Below are 18,937 nucleotides of genomic sequence, written 5' to 3' on the forward strand. Positions count from 1 at the left end.
GTTGTCGCATTAACAATAATTTACTCGAAATGTTCTTTATATCTCTTCCCACAGTGAATAAACACGTTTTAAGCCATTGAAGTGAGCATTTGGGTCCTTTTAAGTCACTTTTAACCATGAACCCAATCTTGAGTTTTGGCTCCCTAGAAGCATGAAAATTAAGATAAAGATGCTCATTTTATCTCCAATAGTGATGATCCACCTCTGAGAGTCAAAATTAGTTGAAAGATGAAAACTTTCAAAACTGACCATTTTGGTCACCTCAGAGCAATTTCATCAGGTCGCGGGTCATCGATTGTTTTGCATGAAAAATTGAACGTTCTCGCATGAACATTAATTTACTCTAAATGATGTTTATATCTCTTCCCGCAGTGAATAAACACATTTTAAGCCCTCAAAGTGAGCATTTGGGTCCTTTTAAGTCACTTTTAACCATGAGACAAATCTTGAGTTTTGGCTCCCTAGAAGCATGAAAATGACGATAACACTGCTCATTTTATCTCCAAAAGTGATGATCCACCTCTGAGAGTCAAAATTAGTTGAAAGATGAAAATTTTCAAAACGGACCATTTTGGTCATCTCAGAGCAATTTCATCAGGACGCGGGTCATCGATCGTTTGGCATGAAAAATTGAACGTTCTCGCATTAACAATAATTTACTCTAAATGTTCTTTATATCTCTTCCCACAGTGAATAAACACGTTTTAAGCCATCGAAGTAAGCATTTGGGTCCTTTTAAGTCACTTTTAACCATGAACCCAATCTTGAGTTTTGGTTCCCTAGAAGCATGAAAATTAAGATAAAGATGCTCATTTTATCTCCAATAGTGATGATCCACCTCTGAGAGTCAAAATTAGTTGAAAGGTGGAAAGTTTCAAAACGGACCATTTTAGTCATCTCAGAGCAATTTCATCAGGTCGCGGGTCATCGATTGTTTTGCATGAAAAATTGAACGTTCTTGCATGAACATTAATTTACTCTAAATGTTTTTTATATCTCTTCCCGCAGTGAATAAAAACGTTTTAAGCCCTCGAAGTGAGCATTTGGGTCCTTTTAAGTCACTTTAAACTATGAGACAAATCTTGAGTTTTGGCTCCCTAGAAGCATGAAAATGACGATAACGATGCTCATTTTATCTCCAAAAGTGATGATCCCCCTCTGAGAGTCAAAATTAGTTGAAAGATGAAAATTTTCAAAACGGACCATTTTGGTCATCTCAGAGCAATTTCATCAGGTCGCGGGTCATCGATTGTTTTGCATGAAAAATTGAACGTTCTCGCATGAACATTAATTTACTGTAAATGTTGTTTATATCTCTTCCCGCAGTGAATAAACACGTTTTAAGCCCTCGAAGTGAGCATTTGGGTCCTTTTAAGTCACTTTTAACCATGAGCCAAATCTTGAGTTTTGGCTCCCCAGAAGCATAAAAATGACTATGAAGATGCTCATTTTATCTCCAAAAGTGAAGATCCACCTCTGAGAGTCAATATTAGTTGAAAGATAAACATTTTCAAAATGGACCATTTTGTTCACCTCAGAGCAATTTCATCAGGTCGCGGGTCATCGATTGTTTTGCATGAAAAATTTAACGTTCTCGCATGAACATTAATTTACTCTAAATGTTGTTTATATCTCTTCCCGCAGTGAATAAACACGTTTTAAGCCCTCGAAGTGAGCATTTGGTCCTTTTAAGTCACTTTCAACCATGAGTCAAATCTTGAGTTTTGGCTCCCTAGAAGCATGAAAATGACGATACCGATGCTCATTTTATCTCCAAAAGTGATGATCCACCTCTGAGAGTCAAAATTAGTTGAAAGATGAAAACTTTCAAAACGGATCATTTTGGTCACCTCAGAGCAATTTCATCGGGTCGCGGGTCATCGATTGTTTTGCATGAAAAATTGAACGTTCTCGCATGAACATTAATTTACTCTAAATGATGTTTATATCTCTTCCCGCAGTGAATAAACACATTTTAAGCCCTCGAAGTGAGCATTTGGGTCCTTTTAAGTCACTTTTAACCATGAGACAAATCTTGAGTTTTGGCTCCCTAGAAACATGAAAATCACGATAACGCTGCTCATTTTATCTCCAAAAGTGATGATCCACCTCTGAGAGTCAAAATTAGTTGAAAGATGAAAACTTTAAAAACGGACCATTTTGGTAATCTCAGAGCAATTTCATCAGGTCGCGGGTCATCGGTTGTTTTACATGAAAAATGGAACGTTCTCGAATGAACATTAATTTACTCTAAATGTTCTTTATATCTCTTCCCGCAGTGAATAAACACGTTTTAAGCCCTCGAAGTGAGCATTTGGGTCCTTTTAAGTCACTTTTAACCATGAGCCAAATCCTGAGTTTTGGCTCCCTAGAAGCATGAAAATGACGATAACGATGCTCATTTTATCTCCAAAAGTGATGATCCACCTCTGAGAGTCAAAATTAGTTGAAAGATGAAAACTTTCAAAACGGACCATTTTGGTCATCTCAGAGCAATTTCATCAGACCGCGGGTCATCGATTGTTTTGCATGAAAAATTGAACGTTCTCGCATGAACATTAATTTACTCTAAATGTTCTTTATATCTTTTCCCGCAGTGAATAAACACGTTTTAAGCCCTCGAAGTGAGCATTTGGTCCTTTTAAGTCACTTTCAACCATGAGTCAAATCTTGAGTTTTGGCTCCCTAGAAGCATGAAAATGACGATACCGATGCTCATTTTATCTCCAAAAGTGATGATCCACCTCTGAGAGTCAAAATTAGTTGAAAGATGAAAACTTTCAAAACTGACCATTTTGGTCACCTCAGAGCAATTTCATCAGGTCGCGGGTCATCGATTGTTTTGCATGAAAAATTGAACGTTCTCGCATGAACATTAATTTACTCTAAATGATGTTTATATCTCTTCCCGCAGTGAATAAACACATTTTAAGCCCTCAAAGTGAGCATTTGGGTCCTTTTAAGTCACTTTTAACCATGAGCCAAATCTTGAGTTTTGGCTCCCTAGAAGCATGAAAATGACGATAACACTGCTCATTTTATCTCCAAAAGTGATGATCCACCTCTGAGAGTCAAAATTAGTTGAAAGATGAAAATTTTCAAAACGGACCATTTTGGTCATCTCAGAGCAATTTCATCAGGACGCGGGTCATCGATCGTTTGGCATGAAAAATTGAACGTTCTCGCATTAACAATAATTTACTCTAAATGTTCTTTATATCTCTTCCCACAGTGAATAAACACGTTTTAAGCCATCGAAGTGAGCATTTGGGTCTTTTTAAGTCACTTTTAACCATGAACCCAATCTTGAGTTTTGGCTCCCTAGAAGCATGAAAATTAAGATAAAGATGCTCATTTTATCTCCAATAGTGATGATCCACCTCTGAGAGTCAAAATTAGTTGAAAGATGAAAACTTTCAAAACTGACCATTTTGGTCACCTCAGAGCAATTTCATCAGGTCGCGGGTCATCGATCGTTTTGCATGAAAAATTGAACGTTCTTGCATGAACAATAATTTACTCTAAATGTTCTTTATATCTCTTCCCGCAGTGAATAAACACGTTTTAAGCCCTCGAAGTGAGCATTTGGGTTCTTTTAAGTCACTTTTAACCATGAGCCAAATCTTGAGTTTTGCCTCCCTAGAAGCGTGAAAATGACGATAACGATGCTCATTTTATCTCCAAAAGTGATGATCCACCTCTGAGAGTCAAAATTAGTTGAAAGATGAAAACTTTCAAAACGGACCATTTTGGTCATCTCAGAGCAATTTCATCAGGTCGCGGGTCATCGATTGTTTTGCATGAAAAATTGAACGTTCTCGCATGAACATTAATTTACTCTAAATGTTCTTTATATCTCTTCCCGTAGTGAATAAACACATTTTAAGCCCTCGAAGTGAGCATTTGGGTCCTTTTAAGTCACTTTTAACCATGAGCCAAATCTTGAGTTTTGGTTCCCTAGAAGCATGAAAATGACGATAACGATGCTCATTTTATCTCCAAAAGTGATAATCCACCTCTGAGAGTCAAAATTAGTTGAAAGATGAAAACTTTCAAAACGGACCATTTTGGTCATCTCAGAGCAATTTCATCAGGTCGCGGGTCATCGATTGTTTTGCATGAAAAATTGAACGTTCTTGCATGAACATTAATTTACTCTAAATGTTTTTTATATCTCTTCCCGCAGTGAATAAACACGTTTTAAGCCCTCGAAGTGAGCATTTGGGTCCTTTTAAGTCACTTTAAACCATGAGACAAATCTTGAGTTTTGGCTCCCTAGAAGCATGAAAATGACGATAACGATGCTCATTTTATCTCCAAAAGTGATGATCCCCCTCTGAGAGTCAAAATTAGTTGAAAGATGAAAATTTTCAAAACGGACCATTTTGGTCATCTCAGAGCAATTTCATCAGGTCGCGGGTCATCGATTGTTTTGCATGAAAAATTGAACGTTCTCGCATGAACATTAATTTACTGTAAATGTTGTTTATATCTCTTCCCGCAGTGAATAAACACGTTTTAAGCCCTCGAAGTGAGCATTTGGGTCCTTTTAAGTCACTTTTAACCATGAGCCAAATCTTGAGTTTTGGCTCCCCAGAAGCATAAAAATGACTATGAAGATGCTCATTTTATCTCCAAAAGTGAAGATCCACCTCTGAGAGTCAAAATTAGTTGAAAGATGAAAATTTTCAAAACGGACCATTTTGGTCATCTCAGAGCAATTTCATCAGGAAGCGGGTCATCGATCGTTTGGCATGAAAAATTGAACGTTCTTGCATTAACAATAATTTACTCTAAATGTTCTTTATATCTCTTCCCGCAGTGAATAAACACGTTTTAAGCCATCGAAGTGAGGATTTGGGTCCTTTTAAGTCACTTTTAACCATGAGCCCAATCTTGAGTTTTGGCTCCCCTGAAGCATGAAAATGAAGATAAAGATGCTCATTTTATCTCCAATAGTGATGATCCACCTCTGAGAGTCAAAATTAGTTGAAAGATGAAAACTTTCAAAACGGACCATTTTGGTCATCTCAGAGCAATTTCATCAGATCGCGGGTCACCGATTGTTTTGCCTGAAAAATTGAACGTTCTCGCATGAACATTAATTTACTCTAAATGTTCTTTATATCTCTTCCCGCAGTGAATAAACACGTTTTAAGCCCTCGAAGTGAGCATTTGGTCCTTTTAAGTCACTTTCAACCATGAGTCAAATCTTGAGTTTTGGCTCCCTAGAAGCATGAAAATGACGATACTGATGCTCATTTTATCTCCAAAAGTGATGATCCACCTCTGAGAGTCAAAATTAGTTGAAAGATGAAAACTTTCAAAAGGAACCGTTTTGGTCACCTCAGAGCAATTTCATCAGGTCGCGCGGGTCATCGATTGTTTTGCATGAAAAATTGAACGTTCTTGCATGAACATTAATTTACTCTAAATGATGTTTATATCTCTTCCCGCAGTGAATAAACACATTTTAAGCCCTCGAAGTGAGCATTTGGGTCCTTTTAAGTCACTTTTAACCATGAGACAAATCTTGAGTTTTGGCTCCCTAGAAACATGAAAATGATGATAACGCTGCTCATTTTATCTCCAAAAGTGATGATCCACCTCTGAGAGTCAAAATTAGTTGAAAGATGAAAATTTTCAAAACGGACCATTTTGGTCATCTCAGAGCAATTTCATCAGGACGCGGGTCATCGATTGTTTTGCATGAAAAATTGAACGTTCTCGCATGAACATTATTTTACTCTAAATGTTGTTTATATCTCTTCCCGCAGTGAATAAACACGTTTTAAGCCCTCGAAGTGAGCATTTGGGTCCTTTTAAGTCACTTTTCACCATGAGCCAAATCTTGAGTTTTGGCTCCCCTGAAGCATGAAAATGAAGATAAAGATGCTCATTTTATCTCCAATAGTGATGATCCACCTCTGAGAGTCAAAATTAGTTGAAAGATGAAAACTTTCAAAACGGACCATTTTGGTCATCTCAGAGCAATTTCATCAGATCGCGGGTCACCGATTGTTTTGCCTGAAAAATTGAACGTTCTCGCATGAACATTAATTTACTCTAAATGTTCTTTATATCTCTTCCCGCAGTGAATAAACACGTTTTAAGCCCTCGAAGTGAGCATTTGGTCCTTTTAAGTCACTTTCAACCATGAGTCAAATCTTGAGTTTTGGCTCCCTAGAAGCATGAAAATGACGATACCGATGCTCATTTTATCTCCAAAAGTGATGATCCACCTCTGAGAGTCAAAATTAGTTGAAAGATGAAAACTTTCAAAAGGAACCGTTTTGGTCACCTCAGAGCAATTTCATCAGGTCGCGCGGGTCATCGATTGTTTTGCATGAAAAATTGAACGTTCTTGCATGAACATTAATTTACTCTAAATGATGTTTATATCTCTTCCCGCAGTGAATAAACACATTTTAAGCCCTCGAAGTGAGCATTTGGGTCCTTTTAAGTCACTTTTAACCATGAGACAAATCTTGAGTTTTGGCTCCCTAGAAACATGAAAATGATGATAACGCTGCTCATTTTATCTCCAAAAGTGATGATCCACCTCTGAGAGTCAAAATTAGTTGAAAGATGAAAATTTTCAAAACGGACCATTTTGGTCATCTCAGAGCAATTTCATCAGGACGCGGGTCATCGATTGTTTTGCATGAAAAATTGAACGTTCTCGCATGAACATTATTTTACTCTAAATGTTGTTTATATCTCTTCCCGCAGTGAATAAACACGTTTTAAGCCCTCGAAGTGAGCATTTGGGTCCTTTTAAGTCACTTTTCACCATGAGCCAAATCTTGAGTTTTGGCTCCCTAGAAGCATGAAAATTACGATAACGATGCTCATTTTATCTCCAAAAGTGATGATCCACCTCTGAGAGTCAAAATTAGTTGAAAGATGAAAATTTTCAAAACGGACCATTTTGGTCATCTCAGAGCAATTTCATCAGGTCGCGGGTCATCGATTGTTTTGCATGAAAAATTGAACGTTCTCGCATGAACATTAATTTACTCTAAATTTTCTTTATATCTCTTCCCGCAGTGAATAAACACGTTTTAAGCCCTCGAAGTGAGCATTTGGTCCTTTTAAGTCACTTTCAACCATGATTCAAATCTTGAGTTTTGGCTCCCTAGAAGCATGAAAATGATGATAAAGATGCTCATTTTATCTCCAAAAGTGAAAATCCACCTCTGAGAGTCAAAATTAGTTGAAAGATGGAAATTTTCAAAACGGACCATTTTGGTCATCTCAGAGCAATTTCATCAGGTCGCGGGTCATCGATCGTTTTGCATGAAAAATTGAACGTTCTCGCATGAACAATAATTTACTCTAAATGTTCTTTATATCTCTTCCCGCAGTGAATAAACACGTTTTAAGCCCTCGAAGTGAGCATTTGGGTCCTTTTAAGTTACTTTTAACCATGAGCCAAATCTTGAGTTTTGGCTCCCTAGAAGCATGAAAATGACGATAACGATGCTCATTTTATCTCCAAAAGTGATGATCCACCTCTGAGAGTCAAAATTAGTTGAAAGATGAAAACTTTCAAAACTGACCATTTTGGTCATCTCAGAGCAATTTCATCAGATCGCGGGTCATCGATTGTTTTGCATGAAAAATTGAACATTCTCGCATGAACATTAATTTACTCTAAATGTTCTTTATATCTCTTCCCACAGTGAATAAACACGTTTTAAGCCCTCGAAGTGAGCATTTGGTCCTTTTAAGTCACTTTCAACCATGAGTCAAATCTTGAGTTTTGGCTCCCTAGAAGCATGAAAATGACGATACCGATGCTCATTTTATCTCCAAAAGTGATGATCCACCTCTGAGAGTCAAAATTAGTTGAAAGATGAAAACTTTCAAAACTGACCATTTTGGTCACCTCAGAGCAATTTCATCAGGTCGCGGGTCATCGATTGTTTTGCATGAAAAATTGAACGTTCTCGCATGAACATTAATTTACTCTAAATGATGTTTATATCTCTTCCCGCAGTGAATAAACACATTTTAAGCCCTCGAAGTGAGCATTTGGGTCCTTTTAAGTCACTTTTAACCATGAGCCAAATCTTGAGTTTTGGCTCCCTAGAAGCACGAAAATGACGATAACGCTGCTCATTTTATCTCCAAAAGTGATGATCCACCTCTGAGAGTCAAAATTAGTTGAAAGATGAAAACTTTCAAAACTGACCATTTTGGTCACCTCAGAGCAATTTCATCAGGTCGCGGGTCATCGATCGTTTGGCATGAAAAATTGAACGTTCTCACATTAACAATAATTTACTGTAAATGTTCTTTATATCTCTTCCCGCAGTGAATAAACACGTTTTATGCCCTCGAAGTGAGCATTTGGGTTCTTTTAAGTCACTTTTAACCATGAGCCAAATCTTGAGTTTTGCCTCCCTAGAAGCGTGAAAATGACGATAACGATGCTCATTTTATCTCCAAAAGTGATGATCCACCTCTGAGAGTCAAAATTAGTTGAAAGATGAAAACTTTCAAAACGGACCATTTTGGTAATCTCAGAGCAATTTCATCAGGTCGCGGGTCATCGATTGTTTTGCATGAAAAATTGAACGTTCTCGAATGAACATTAATTTACTCTAAATGTTCTTTATATCTCTTCCCGCAGTGAATAAACACGTTTAAGCCCTCGAAGTGAGCATTTGGGTCCTTTTAAGTCACTTTTAACCATGAGCCAAATCTTGAGTTTTGGCTCCCCAGAAGCTTGAAAATGACGATAACGATGCTCATTTTATCTCCAAAAGTGATCATCCAGCTCTGAGAGTCAAAATTAGTTAAAAGATGAAAACTTTCAAAACGGACCATTTTGGTAATCTCAGAGCAATTTCATCAGGTCGCGGGTCATCGATTCTTTTGCATGAAAAATTGAACGTTCTCGCATGAACATTAATTTACTCTAAATGTTCTTTATATCTCTTCCCGCAGTGAATAAACACGTTTTAAGCCCTCGAAGTGAGCATTTGGGTTCTTTTAAGTCACTTTTAACCATGAGCCAAATCTTGAGTTTTGCCTCCCTAGAAGCGTGAAAATGACGATAACGATGCTCATTTTATCTCCAAAAGTGATGATCCACCTCTGAGAGTCAAAATTAGTTGAAAGATGAAAACTTTCAAAACGGACCATTTTGGTAATCTCAGAGCAATTTCATCAGGTCGCGGGTCATCGATTGTTTTGCATGAAAAATTGAACATTCTCGAATGAACATTAATTTACTCTAAATGTTCTTTATATCTCTTCCCGCAGTGAATAAACACGTTTTAAGCCCTCGAAGTGAGCATTTGGGTCCTTTTAAGTCACTTTTAACCATGAGCCAAATCCTGAGTTTTGGCTCCCTAGAAGCATGAAAATGACGATAACGATGCTCATTTTATCTCCAAAAGTGATGATCCACCTCTGAGAGTCAAAATTAGTTGAAAGATGAAAACTTTCAAAACTGACCATTTTGGTCACCTCAGAGCAATTTCATCAGGTCGCGGGTCATCGATTGTTTTGCATGAAAAATTGAACGTTCTCGCATGAACATTAATTTACTCTAAATGATGTTTATATCTCTTCCCGCAGTGAATAAACACATTTTAAGCCCTCGAAGTGAGCATTTGGGTCCTTTTAAGTCACTTTTAACCATGAGCCAAATCTTGAGTTTTGGCTCCCTAGAAGCATGAAAATGACGATAACACTGCTCATTTTATCTCCAAAAGTGATGATCCACCTCTGAGAGTCAAAATTAGTTGAAAGATGAAAATTTTCAAAACGGACCATTTTGGTCATCTCAGAGCAATTTCATCAGGACGCGGGTCATCGATCGTTTGGCATGAAAAATTGAACGTTCTCGCATTAACAATAATTTACTCTAAATGTTCTTTATATCTCTTCCCACAGTGAATAAACACGTTTTAAGCCATCGAAGTGAGCATTTGGGTCCTTTTAAGTCACTTTTAACCATGAACCCAATCTTGAGTTTTGGCTCCCTAGAAGCATGAAAATTAAGATAAAGATGCTCATTTTATCTCCAATAGTGATGATCCACCTCTGAGAGTCAAAATTAGTTGAAAGGTGGAAAGTTTCAAAACTGACCATTTTGGTCATCTCAGAGCAATTTCATAAGGTCGCGGGTCATCGATCGTTTTGCATGAAAAATTGAACGTTCTTGCATGAACAATAATTTACTCTAAATGTTCTTTATATCTCTTCCCGCAGTGAATAAACACGTTTTAAGCCCTCGAAGTGAGCATTTGGGTTCTTTTAAGTCACTTTTAACCATGAGCCAAATCTTGAGTTTTGCCTCCCTAGAAGCGTGAAAATGACGATAACGATGCTCATTTTATCTCCAAAAGTGATGATCCACCTCTGAGAGTCAAAATTAGTTGAAAGATGAAAACTTTCAAAACGGACCATTTTGGTCATCTCAGAGCAATTTCATCAGGTCGCGGGTCATCGATTGTTTTGCATGAAAAATTGAACGTTCTCGCATGAACATTAATTTACTCTAAATGTTCTTTATATCTCTTCCCGCAGTGAATAAACACGTTTTAAGCCCTCGAAGTGAGCATTTGGTCCTTTTAAGTCACTTTCAACCATGATTCAAATCTTGAGTTTTGGCTCCCTAGAAACATGAAAATCACGATAACGCTGCTCATTTTATCTCCAAAAGTGATGATCCACCTCTGAGAGTCAAAATTAGTTGAAAGATGAAAATTTTCAAAACGGACCATTTTGGTCATCTCAGAGCAATTTCATCAGGAAGCGGGTCATCGATCGTTTGGCATGAAAAATTGAACGTTCTTGCATTAACAATAATTTACTCTAAATGTTCTTTATATCTCTTCCCGCAGTGAATAAACACGTTTTAAGCCCTCGAAGTGAGCATTTGGGTCCTTTTAAGTCACTTTTAACCATGAGCCAAATCTTGAGTTTTGGCTCCCTAGAAGCATGAAAATGACGATAACGATGCTCATTTTATCTCCAAAAGTGATGATCCACCTCTGAGAGTCAAAATTAGTTGAAAGATGAAAACTTTCAAAACTGACCATTTTGGTCATCTCAGAGCAATTTCATCAGATCGCGGGTCATCGATTGTTTTGCATGAAAAATTGAACGTTCTCGCATGAACATTAATTTACTCTAAATGTTCTTTATAGCTCTTCCCGCAGTGAATAAACACGTTTTAAGCCCTCGAAGTGAGCATTTGGTCCTTTTAAGTCACTTTCAACCATGATTCAAATCTTGAGTTTTGGCTCCCTAGAATCATGAAAATGATGATAAAGATGCTCATTTTATCTCCAAAAGTGAAAATCCACCTCTGAGAGTCAAAATTAGTTGAAAGATGGAAATTTTCAAAACGGACAATTTTGGTCATCTCAGAGCAATTTCATCAGGTCGCGGGTCATCGATCGTTTTGCATGAAAAATTGAACGTTCTCGCATGAACAATAATTTACTCTAAATGTTCTTTATATCTCTTCCCGCAGTGAATAAACACGTTTTAAGCCCTCGAAGTGAGCATTTGGGTCCTTTTAAGTCACTTTTAACCATGAGCCAAATCTTGAGTTTTGGCTCCCTAGAAGCATGAAAATGACGATAACGATGCTCATTTTATCTCCAAAAGTGATGATCCACCTCTGAGAGTCAAAATTAGTTGAAAGATGAAAACTTTCAAAACTGACCATTTTGGTCATCTCAGAGCAATTTCATCAGATCGTGGGTCATCGATTGTTTTGCATGAAAAATTGAACGTTCTCGCATGAACATTAATTTACTCTAAATGTTCTTTATATCTCTTCCCGCAGTGAATAAACACGTTTTAAGCCCTCGAAGTGAGCATTTGGTCCTTTTAAGTCACTTTCAACCATGAGTCAAATCTTGAGTTTTGGCTCCCTAGAAGCATGAAAATGACGATACCGATGCTCATTTTATCTCCAAAAGTGATGATCCACCTCTGAGAGTCAAAATTAGTTGAAAGATGAAAACTTTCAAAACTGACCATTTTGGTCACCTCAGAGCAATTTCATCAGGTCGCGGGTCATCGATTGTTTTGCATGAAAAATTGAACGTTCTCGCATGAACATTAATTTACTCTAAATGATGTTTATATCTCTTCCCGCAGTGAATAAACACATTTTAAGCCCTCGAAGTGAGCATTTGGGTCCTTTTAAGTCACTTTTAACCATGAGCCAAATCTTGAGTTTTGGCTCTCTAGAAGCACGAAAATGACGATAACGCTGCTCATTTTATCTCCAAAAGTGATGATCCACCTCTGAGAGTCAAAATTAGTTAAAAGATGAAAATTTTCAAAACGGACCATTTTGGTCATCTCAGTGCAATTTCATCAGGACGCGGGTCATCGATCGTTTGGCATGAAAAATTGAACGTTCTCACATTAACAATAATTTACTGTAAATGTTCTTTATATCTCTTCCCGCAGTGAATAAACACGTTTTATGCCCTCGAAGTGAGCATTTGGGTTCTTTTAAGTCACTTTTAACCATGAGCCAAATCTTGAGTTTTGCCTCCCTAGAAGCGTGAAAATGACGATAACGATGCTCATTTTATATCCAAAAGTGATGATCCACCTCTGAGAGTCAAAATTAGTTGAAAGATGAAAACTTTCAAAACGGACCATTTTGGTAATCTCAGAGCAATTTCATCAGGTCGCGGGTCATCGATTGTTTTGCATGAAAAATTGAACGTTCTCGAATGAACATTAATTTACTCTAAATGTTCTTTATATCTCTTCCCGCAGTGAATAAACATGTTTTAAGCCCTCGAAGTGAGCATTTGGGTCCTTTGAAGTCACTTTTAACCATGAGCCAAATCTTGAGTTTTGGCTCCCCAGAAGCTTGAAAATGACGATAACGATGCTCATTTTATCTCCAAAAGTGATCATCCACCTCTGAGAGTCAAAATTAGTTAAAAGATGAAAACTTTCAAAACGGACCATTTTGGTCATCTCAGAGCAATTTCATCAGGTCGCGGGTCATCGATTCTTTTGCATGAAAAATTGAACGTTCTCGCATGAACATTAATTTACTCTAAATGTTCTTTATATCTCTTCCCGCAGTGAATAAAAAAGTTTTAAGCCCTCGAAGTGAGCATTTGGGTTCTTTTAAGTCACTTTTAACCATGAGCCAAATCTTGAGTTTTGCCTCCCTAGAAGCGTGAAAATGACGATAACGATGCTCATTTTATCTCCAAAAGTGATGATCCACCTCTGAGAGTCAAAATTAGTTGAAAGATGAAAACTTTCAAAACGGACCATTTTGGTAATCTCAGAGCAATTTCATCAGGTCGCGGGTCATCGATTGTTTTGCATGAAAAATTGAACATTCTCGAATGAACATTAATTTACTCTAAATGTTCTTTATATCTCTTCCCGCAGTGAATAAACACGTTTTAAGCCCTCGAAGTGAGCATTTGGGTCCTTTTAAGTCACTTTTAACCATGAGCCAAATCCTGAGTTTTGGCTCCCTAGAAGCATGAAAATGACGATAACGATGCTCATTTTATCTCCAAAAGTGATGATCCACCTCTGAGAGTCAAAATTAGTTAAAAGATGAAAACTTTCAAAACTGACCATTTTGGTCACCTCAGAGCAATTTCATCAGGTCGCGGGTCATCGATTGTTTTGCATGAAAAATTTAACGTTCTCGCATGAACATTAATTTACTCTAAATGATGTTTATATCTCTTCCCGCAGTGAATAAACACATTTTAAGCCCTCGAAGTGAGCATTTGGGTCCTTTTAAGTCACTTTTAACCATGAGCCAAATCTTGAGTTTTGGCTCCCTAGAAGCATGAAAATGACGATAACACTGCTCATTTTATCTCCAAAAGTGATGATCCACCTCTGAGAGTCAAAATTAGTTGAAAGATGAAAATTTTCAAAACGGACCATTTTGGTCATCTCAGAGCAATTTCATCAGGACGCGGGTCATCGATCGTTTGGCATGAAAAATTGAACGTTCTCGCATTAACAATAATTTACTCTAAATGTTCTTTATATCTCTTCCCACAGTGAATAAACACGTTTTAAGCCATCGAAGTGAGCATTTGGGTCCTTTTAAGTCACTTTTAACCATGAACCCAATCTTGAGTTTTGGCTCCCTAGAAGCATGAAAATTAAGATAAAGATGCTCATTTTATCTCCAATAGTGATGATCCACCTCTGAGAGTCAAAATTAGTTGAAAGGTGGAAAGTTTCAAAACGGACCATTTTGGTCATCTCAGAGCAATTTCATAAGGTCGCGGGTCATCGATCGTTTTGCATGAAAAATTGAACGTTCTTGCATGAACAATAATTTACTCTAAATGTTCTTTATATCTCTTCCCGCAGTGAATAAACACGTTTTAAGCCCTCGAAGTGAGCATTTGGGTTCTTTTAAGTCACTTTTAACCATGAGCCAAATCTTGAGTTTTGCCTCCCTAGAAGCGTGAAAATGACGATAACGATGCTCATTTTATCTCCAAAAGTGATGATCCACCTCTGAGAGTCAAAATTAGTTGAAAGATGAAAACTTTCAAAACGGACCATTTTGGTCATCTCAGAGCAATTTCATCAGGTCGCGGGTCATCGATTGTTTTGCATGAAAAATTGAACGTTCTCGCATGAACATTAATTTACTCTAAATGTTCTTTATATCTCTTCCCGTAGTGAATAAACACATTTTAAGCCCTCGAAGTGAGCATTTGGGTCCTTTTAAGTCACTTTTAACCATGAGCCAAATCTTGAGTTTTGGCTCCCTAGAAGCATGAAAATGACGATAACGATGCTCATTTTATCTCCAAAAGTGATGATCCACCTCTGAGAGTCAAAATTAGTTGAAAGATGAAAACTTTCAAAACGGATCATTTTGGTCACCTCAGAGCAATTTCATCGGGTCACGGGTCATCGATTGTTTTGCATGAAAAATTGAACGTTCTCGCATGAACATTAATTTACTCTAAATGATGTTTATATCTCTTCCCGCAGTGAATAAACACATTTTAAGCCCTCGAAGTGAGCATTTGGGTCCTTTTAAGTCACTTTTAACCATGAGACAAATCTTGAGTTTTGGCTCCCTAGAAACATGAAAATCACGATAACGCTGCTCATTTTATCGCCAAAAGTGATGATCCACCTCTGAGAGTCAAAATTAGTTGAAAGATGAAAATTTTCAAAACGGACCATTTTGGTCATCTCAGAGCAATTTCATCAGGAAGCGGGTCATCGATCGTTTGGCATGAAAAATTGAACGTTCTTGCATTAACAATAATTTACTCTAAATGTTCTTTATATCTCTTCCCGCAGTGAATAAACACGTTTTAAGCCCTCGAAGTGAGCATTTGGGTCCTTTTAAGTCACTTTTAACCATGAGCCAAATCTTGAGTTTTGGCTCCCTAGAAGCATGAAAATGACGATAACGATGCTCATTTTATCTCCAAAAGTGATGATCCACCTCTGAGAGTCAAAATTAGTTGAAAGATGAAAACTTTCAAAACTGAGCATTTTGGTCATCTCAGAGCAATTTCATCAGATCGCGGGTCATCGATTGTTTTGCATGAAAAATTGAACGTTCTCGCATGAACATTAATTTACTCTAAATGTTCTTTATATCTCTTCCCGCAGTGAATAAACACGTTTTAAGCCCTCGAAGTGAGCATTTGGTCCTTTTAAGTCACTTTCAACCATGAGTCAAATCTTGAGTTTTGGCTCCCTAGAAGCATGAAAATGACGATACCGATGCTCATTTTATCTCCAAAAGTGATGATCCACCTCTGAGAGTCAAAATTAGTTGAAAGATGAAAATTTTCAAAACGGACCATTTTGGTCATCTCAGAGCAATTTCATCAGGACGCGGGTAATCGATCGTTTGGCATGAAAAATTGAACGTTCTCGCATTAACAATAATTTACTCTAAATGTTCTTTATATCTCTTCCCGCAGTGAATAAACACGTTTTAAGCCATCGAAGTGAGCATTTGGGTCCTTTTAAGTCACTTTTAACCATGAGCCCAATCTTGAGTTTTGGCTCCCTAGAAGCATGAAAATTAAGATAAAGATGCTCATTTTATCTCCAATAGTGATGATCCACCTCTGAGAGTCAAAATTAGTTGAAAGGTGGAAATTTTCAAAACGGACCATTTTGGTCATCTCAGAGCAATTTCATCAGGTCGCGGGTCATCGATCGTTTGGCATGAAAAATTGAACGTTCTCGCATTAACAATAATTTACTCTAAATGTTCTTTATATCTCCTCCCGCAGTGAATAAACACGTTTTAAGACATCGAAGTGAGCATTTGGGTCCTTTTAAGTCACTTTTAACCATGAGCCCAATCTTGAGTTTTGGCTCCCTAGAACCATGAAAATGATGATAAAGATGCTCATTTTATCTCCAATAGTGATGATCCACCTCTGAGAGTCAAAATTAGTTGAAAGATGGCAATTTTCAACACGGACCATTTTGGTCATCTCAGAGCAATTTCATCAGGTCGCAGGTCATCGATCGTTTTGCATGAAAAATTGAACGTTCTCGCATGAACAATAATTTACTCTAAATGTTCTTTATATCTCTTACCGCAGTGAATAAACACGTTTTAAGCCCTCAAAGTGAGCATTTGGGTCCTTTTAAGTCACTTTTAACCATGAGCCAAATCTTGAGTTTTGGCTCCCTAGAAGCATGAAAATGACGATAACGATGCTCATTTTATCTCCAAAAGTGATGATCCACCTCTGAGAGTCAAAATTAGTTGAAAGATGAAAACTTTCAAAACGGACCATTTTGGTCATCTCAGAGCAATTTCATCAGATCGCGGGTCATCAATTGTTTTGCCTGAAAAATTGAACGTTCTCGCATGAACATTAATTTACTCTAAATGTTCTTTATATCTCTTCCCGCAGTGAATAAACACGTTTTAAGCCCTCGAAGTGAGCATTTGGTCCTTTTAAGTCACTTTCAACCATGAGCCAAATCTTGAGTTTTGGCTCCCTAGAAGCATGAAAATGACGATAACGCTGCTCATTTTATCTCCAAAAGTGATGATCCACCTCTGAGAGTCAAAATTAGTTGAAAGATGAAAATTTTCAAAACGGACCATTTTGGTCATCTCAGAGCAATTTCATCAGGACGCGGGTCATCAATGTTTGGCATGAAAAATTGAACATTCTCGCATTAACAATAATTTACTCTAAATGTTCTTTATATCTCTTCCCGCAGTGAATAAACACGTTTTAAGCACTCGAAGTGAGCATTTGGGTTCTTTTAAGTCTCTTTTAACCATGAGCCAAATCTTGAGTTTTGCCTCCCTAGAAGCGTGAAAATGACGATAACGATGCTCATTTTATCTCCAAAAGTGATGATCCACCTCTGAGAGTCAAAATTAGTTGAAAGATGAAAACTTTCAAAACGGACCATTTTGGTAATCTCAGAGCAATTTCATCAGGTCGCGGGTCATCGATTGTTTTGCATGAAAAATTGAATGTTCTCGAATGAACATTAATTTACTCTAAATGTTCTTTATATCTCTTCCCGCAGTGAATAAACACGTTTTAAGCCCTCGAAGTGAGCATTTGGGTCCTTTTAAGTCACTTTTAACCATGAGCCAAATCTTGAGTTTTGGCTCCCTAGAAGCATGAAAATGACGATAACGATGCTCATTTTATCTCCAAAAGTGATGATCCACCTCTGAGAGTCAAAATCAGTTGCAAGATGAAAACTTTCAAAACGGACCATTTTGGTCATCTCAGATCAATTTCATCAGATCGCGGGTCATCGATTGTTTTGCATGAAAAATTGAACGTTCTCGCATGAACATTAATTTACTCTAAATGTTCTTTATATCTCTTCCCGCAGTGAATAAACACGTTTTAAGCCCTCGAAGTGAGCATTTGGTCCTTTTAAGTCACTTTCAACCATGAGTCAAATCTTGAGTTTTGGCTCCCTAGAAGCATGAAAATGACGATACCGATGCTCATTTTATCTCCAAAAGTGATGATCCACCTCTGAGAGTCAAAATTAGTTGAAAGATGAAAACTTTCAAAACTGACCATTTTGGTCACCTCAGAGCAATTTCATCAGGTCGCGGGTCATCGATTGTTTTGCATAAAAAATTCAACGTTCTCGCATGAACATTAGTTTACTCTAAATGATGTTTATATCTCTTCCCGCAGTGAATAAACACATTTTAAGCCCTCGAAGTGAGCATTTGGGTCCTTTTAAGTCACTTTTAACCATGAGGCAAATCTTGAGTTTTGGCTCCCTAGAAGCATGAAAATGACGATAACACTGCTCATTTTATCTCCAAAAGTGATGATCCACCTCTGAGAGTCAAAATTAGTTGAAAGATGAAAATTTTCAAAACGGACCATTTTGGTCATCTCAGAGCAATTTCATCAGGACGCGGGTCATCGATCGTTTGGCATGAAAAATTGAACGTTCTCGCATTAACAATAATTTACTCTAAATGTTCTTTATATCTCTTCCCACAGTGAATAAACACGTTTTAAGCCATCGAAGTGAGCATTTGGGTCCTTTTAAGTCACTTTTAACCATGAGCCCAATCTTGAGTTTTGGCTCCCTAGAAGCATGAAAATTAAGATAAAGATGCTCATTTTATCTCCAATAGTGATGATCCACCTCTGAGAGTCAAAATTAGTTGAAAGGTGGAAAGTTTCAAAACGGACCATTTTGGTCATCTCAGAGCAATTTCATCAGATCGCGGGTCATCGATCGTTTTGCATGAAAAATTGAACGTTCTTGCATGAACAATAATTTACTCTAAATGTTCTTTATATCTCTTCCCGCAGTGAATAAACACGTTTTAAGCCCTCGAAGTGAGCATTTGGGTTCTTTTAAGTCACTTTTAACCATGAGCCAAATCTTGAGTTTTGCCTCCCTAGAAGCGTGAAAATGACGATAACGATGCTCATTTTATCTC

Source organism: Lissotriton helveticus, chromosome 8 (genome assembly GCF_964261635.1).
Source record: "Lissotriton helveticus chromosome 8, aLisHel1.1, whole genome shotgun sequence".
Classification (NCBI taxonomy): Eukaryota; Metazoa; Chordata; class Amphibia; order Caudata; family Salamandridae; genus Lissotriton; species Lissotriton helveticus.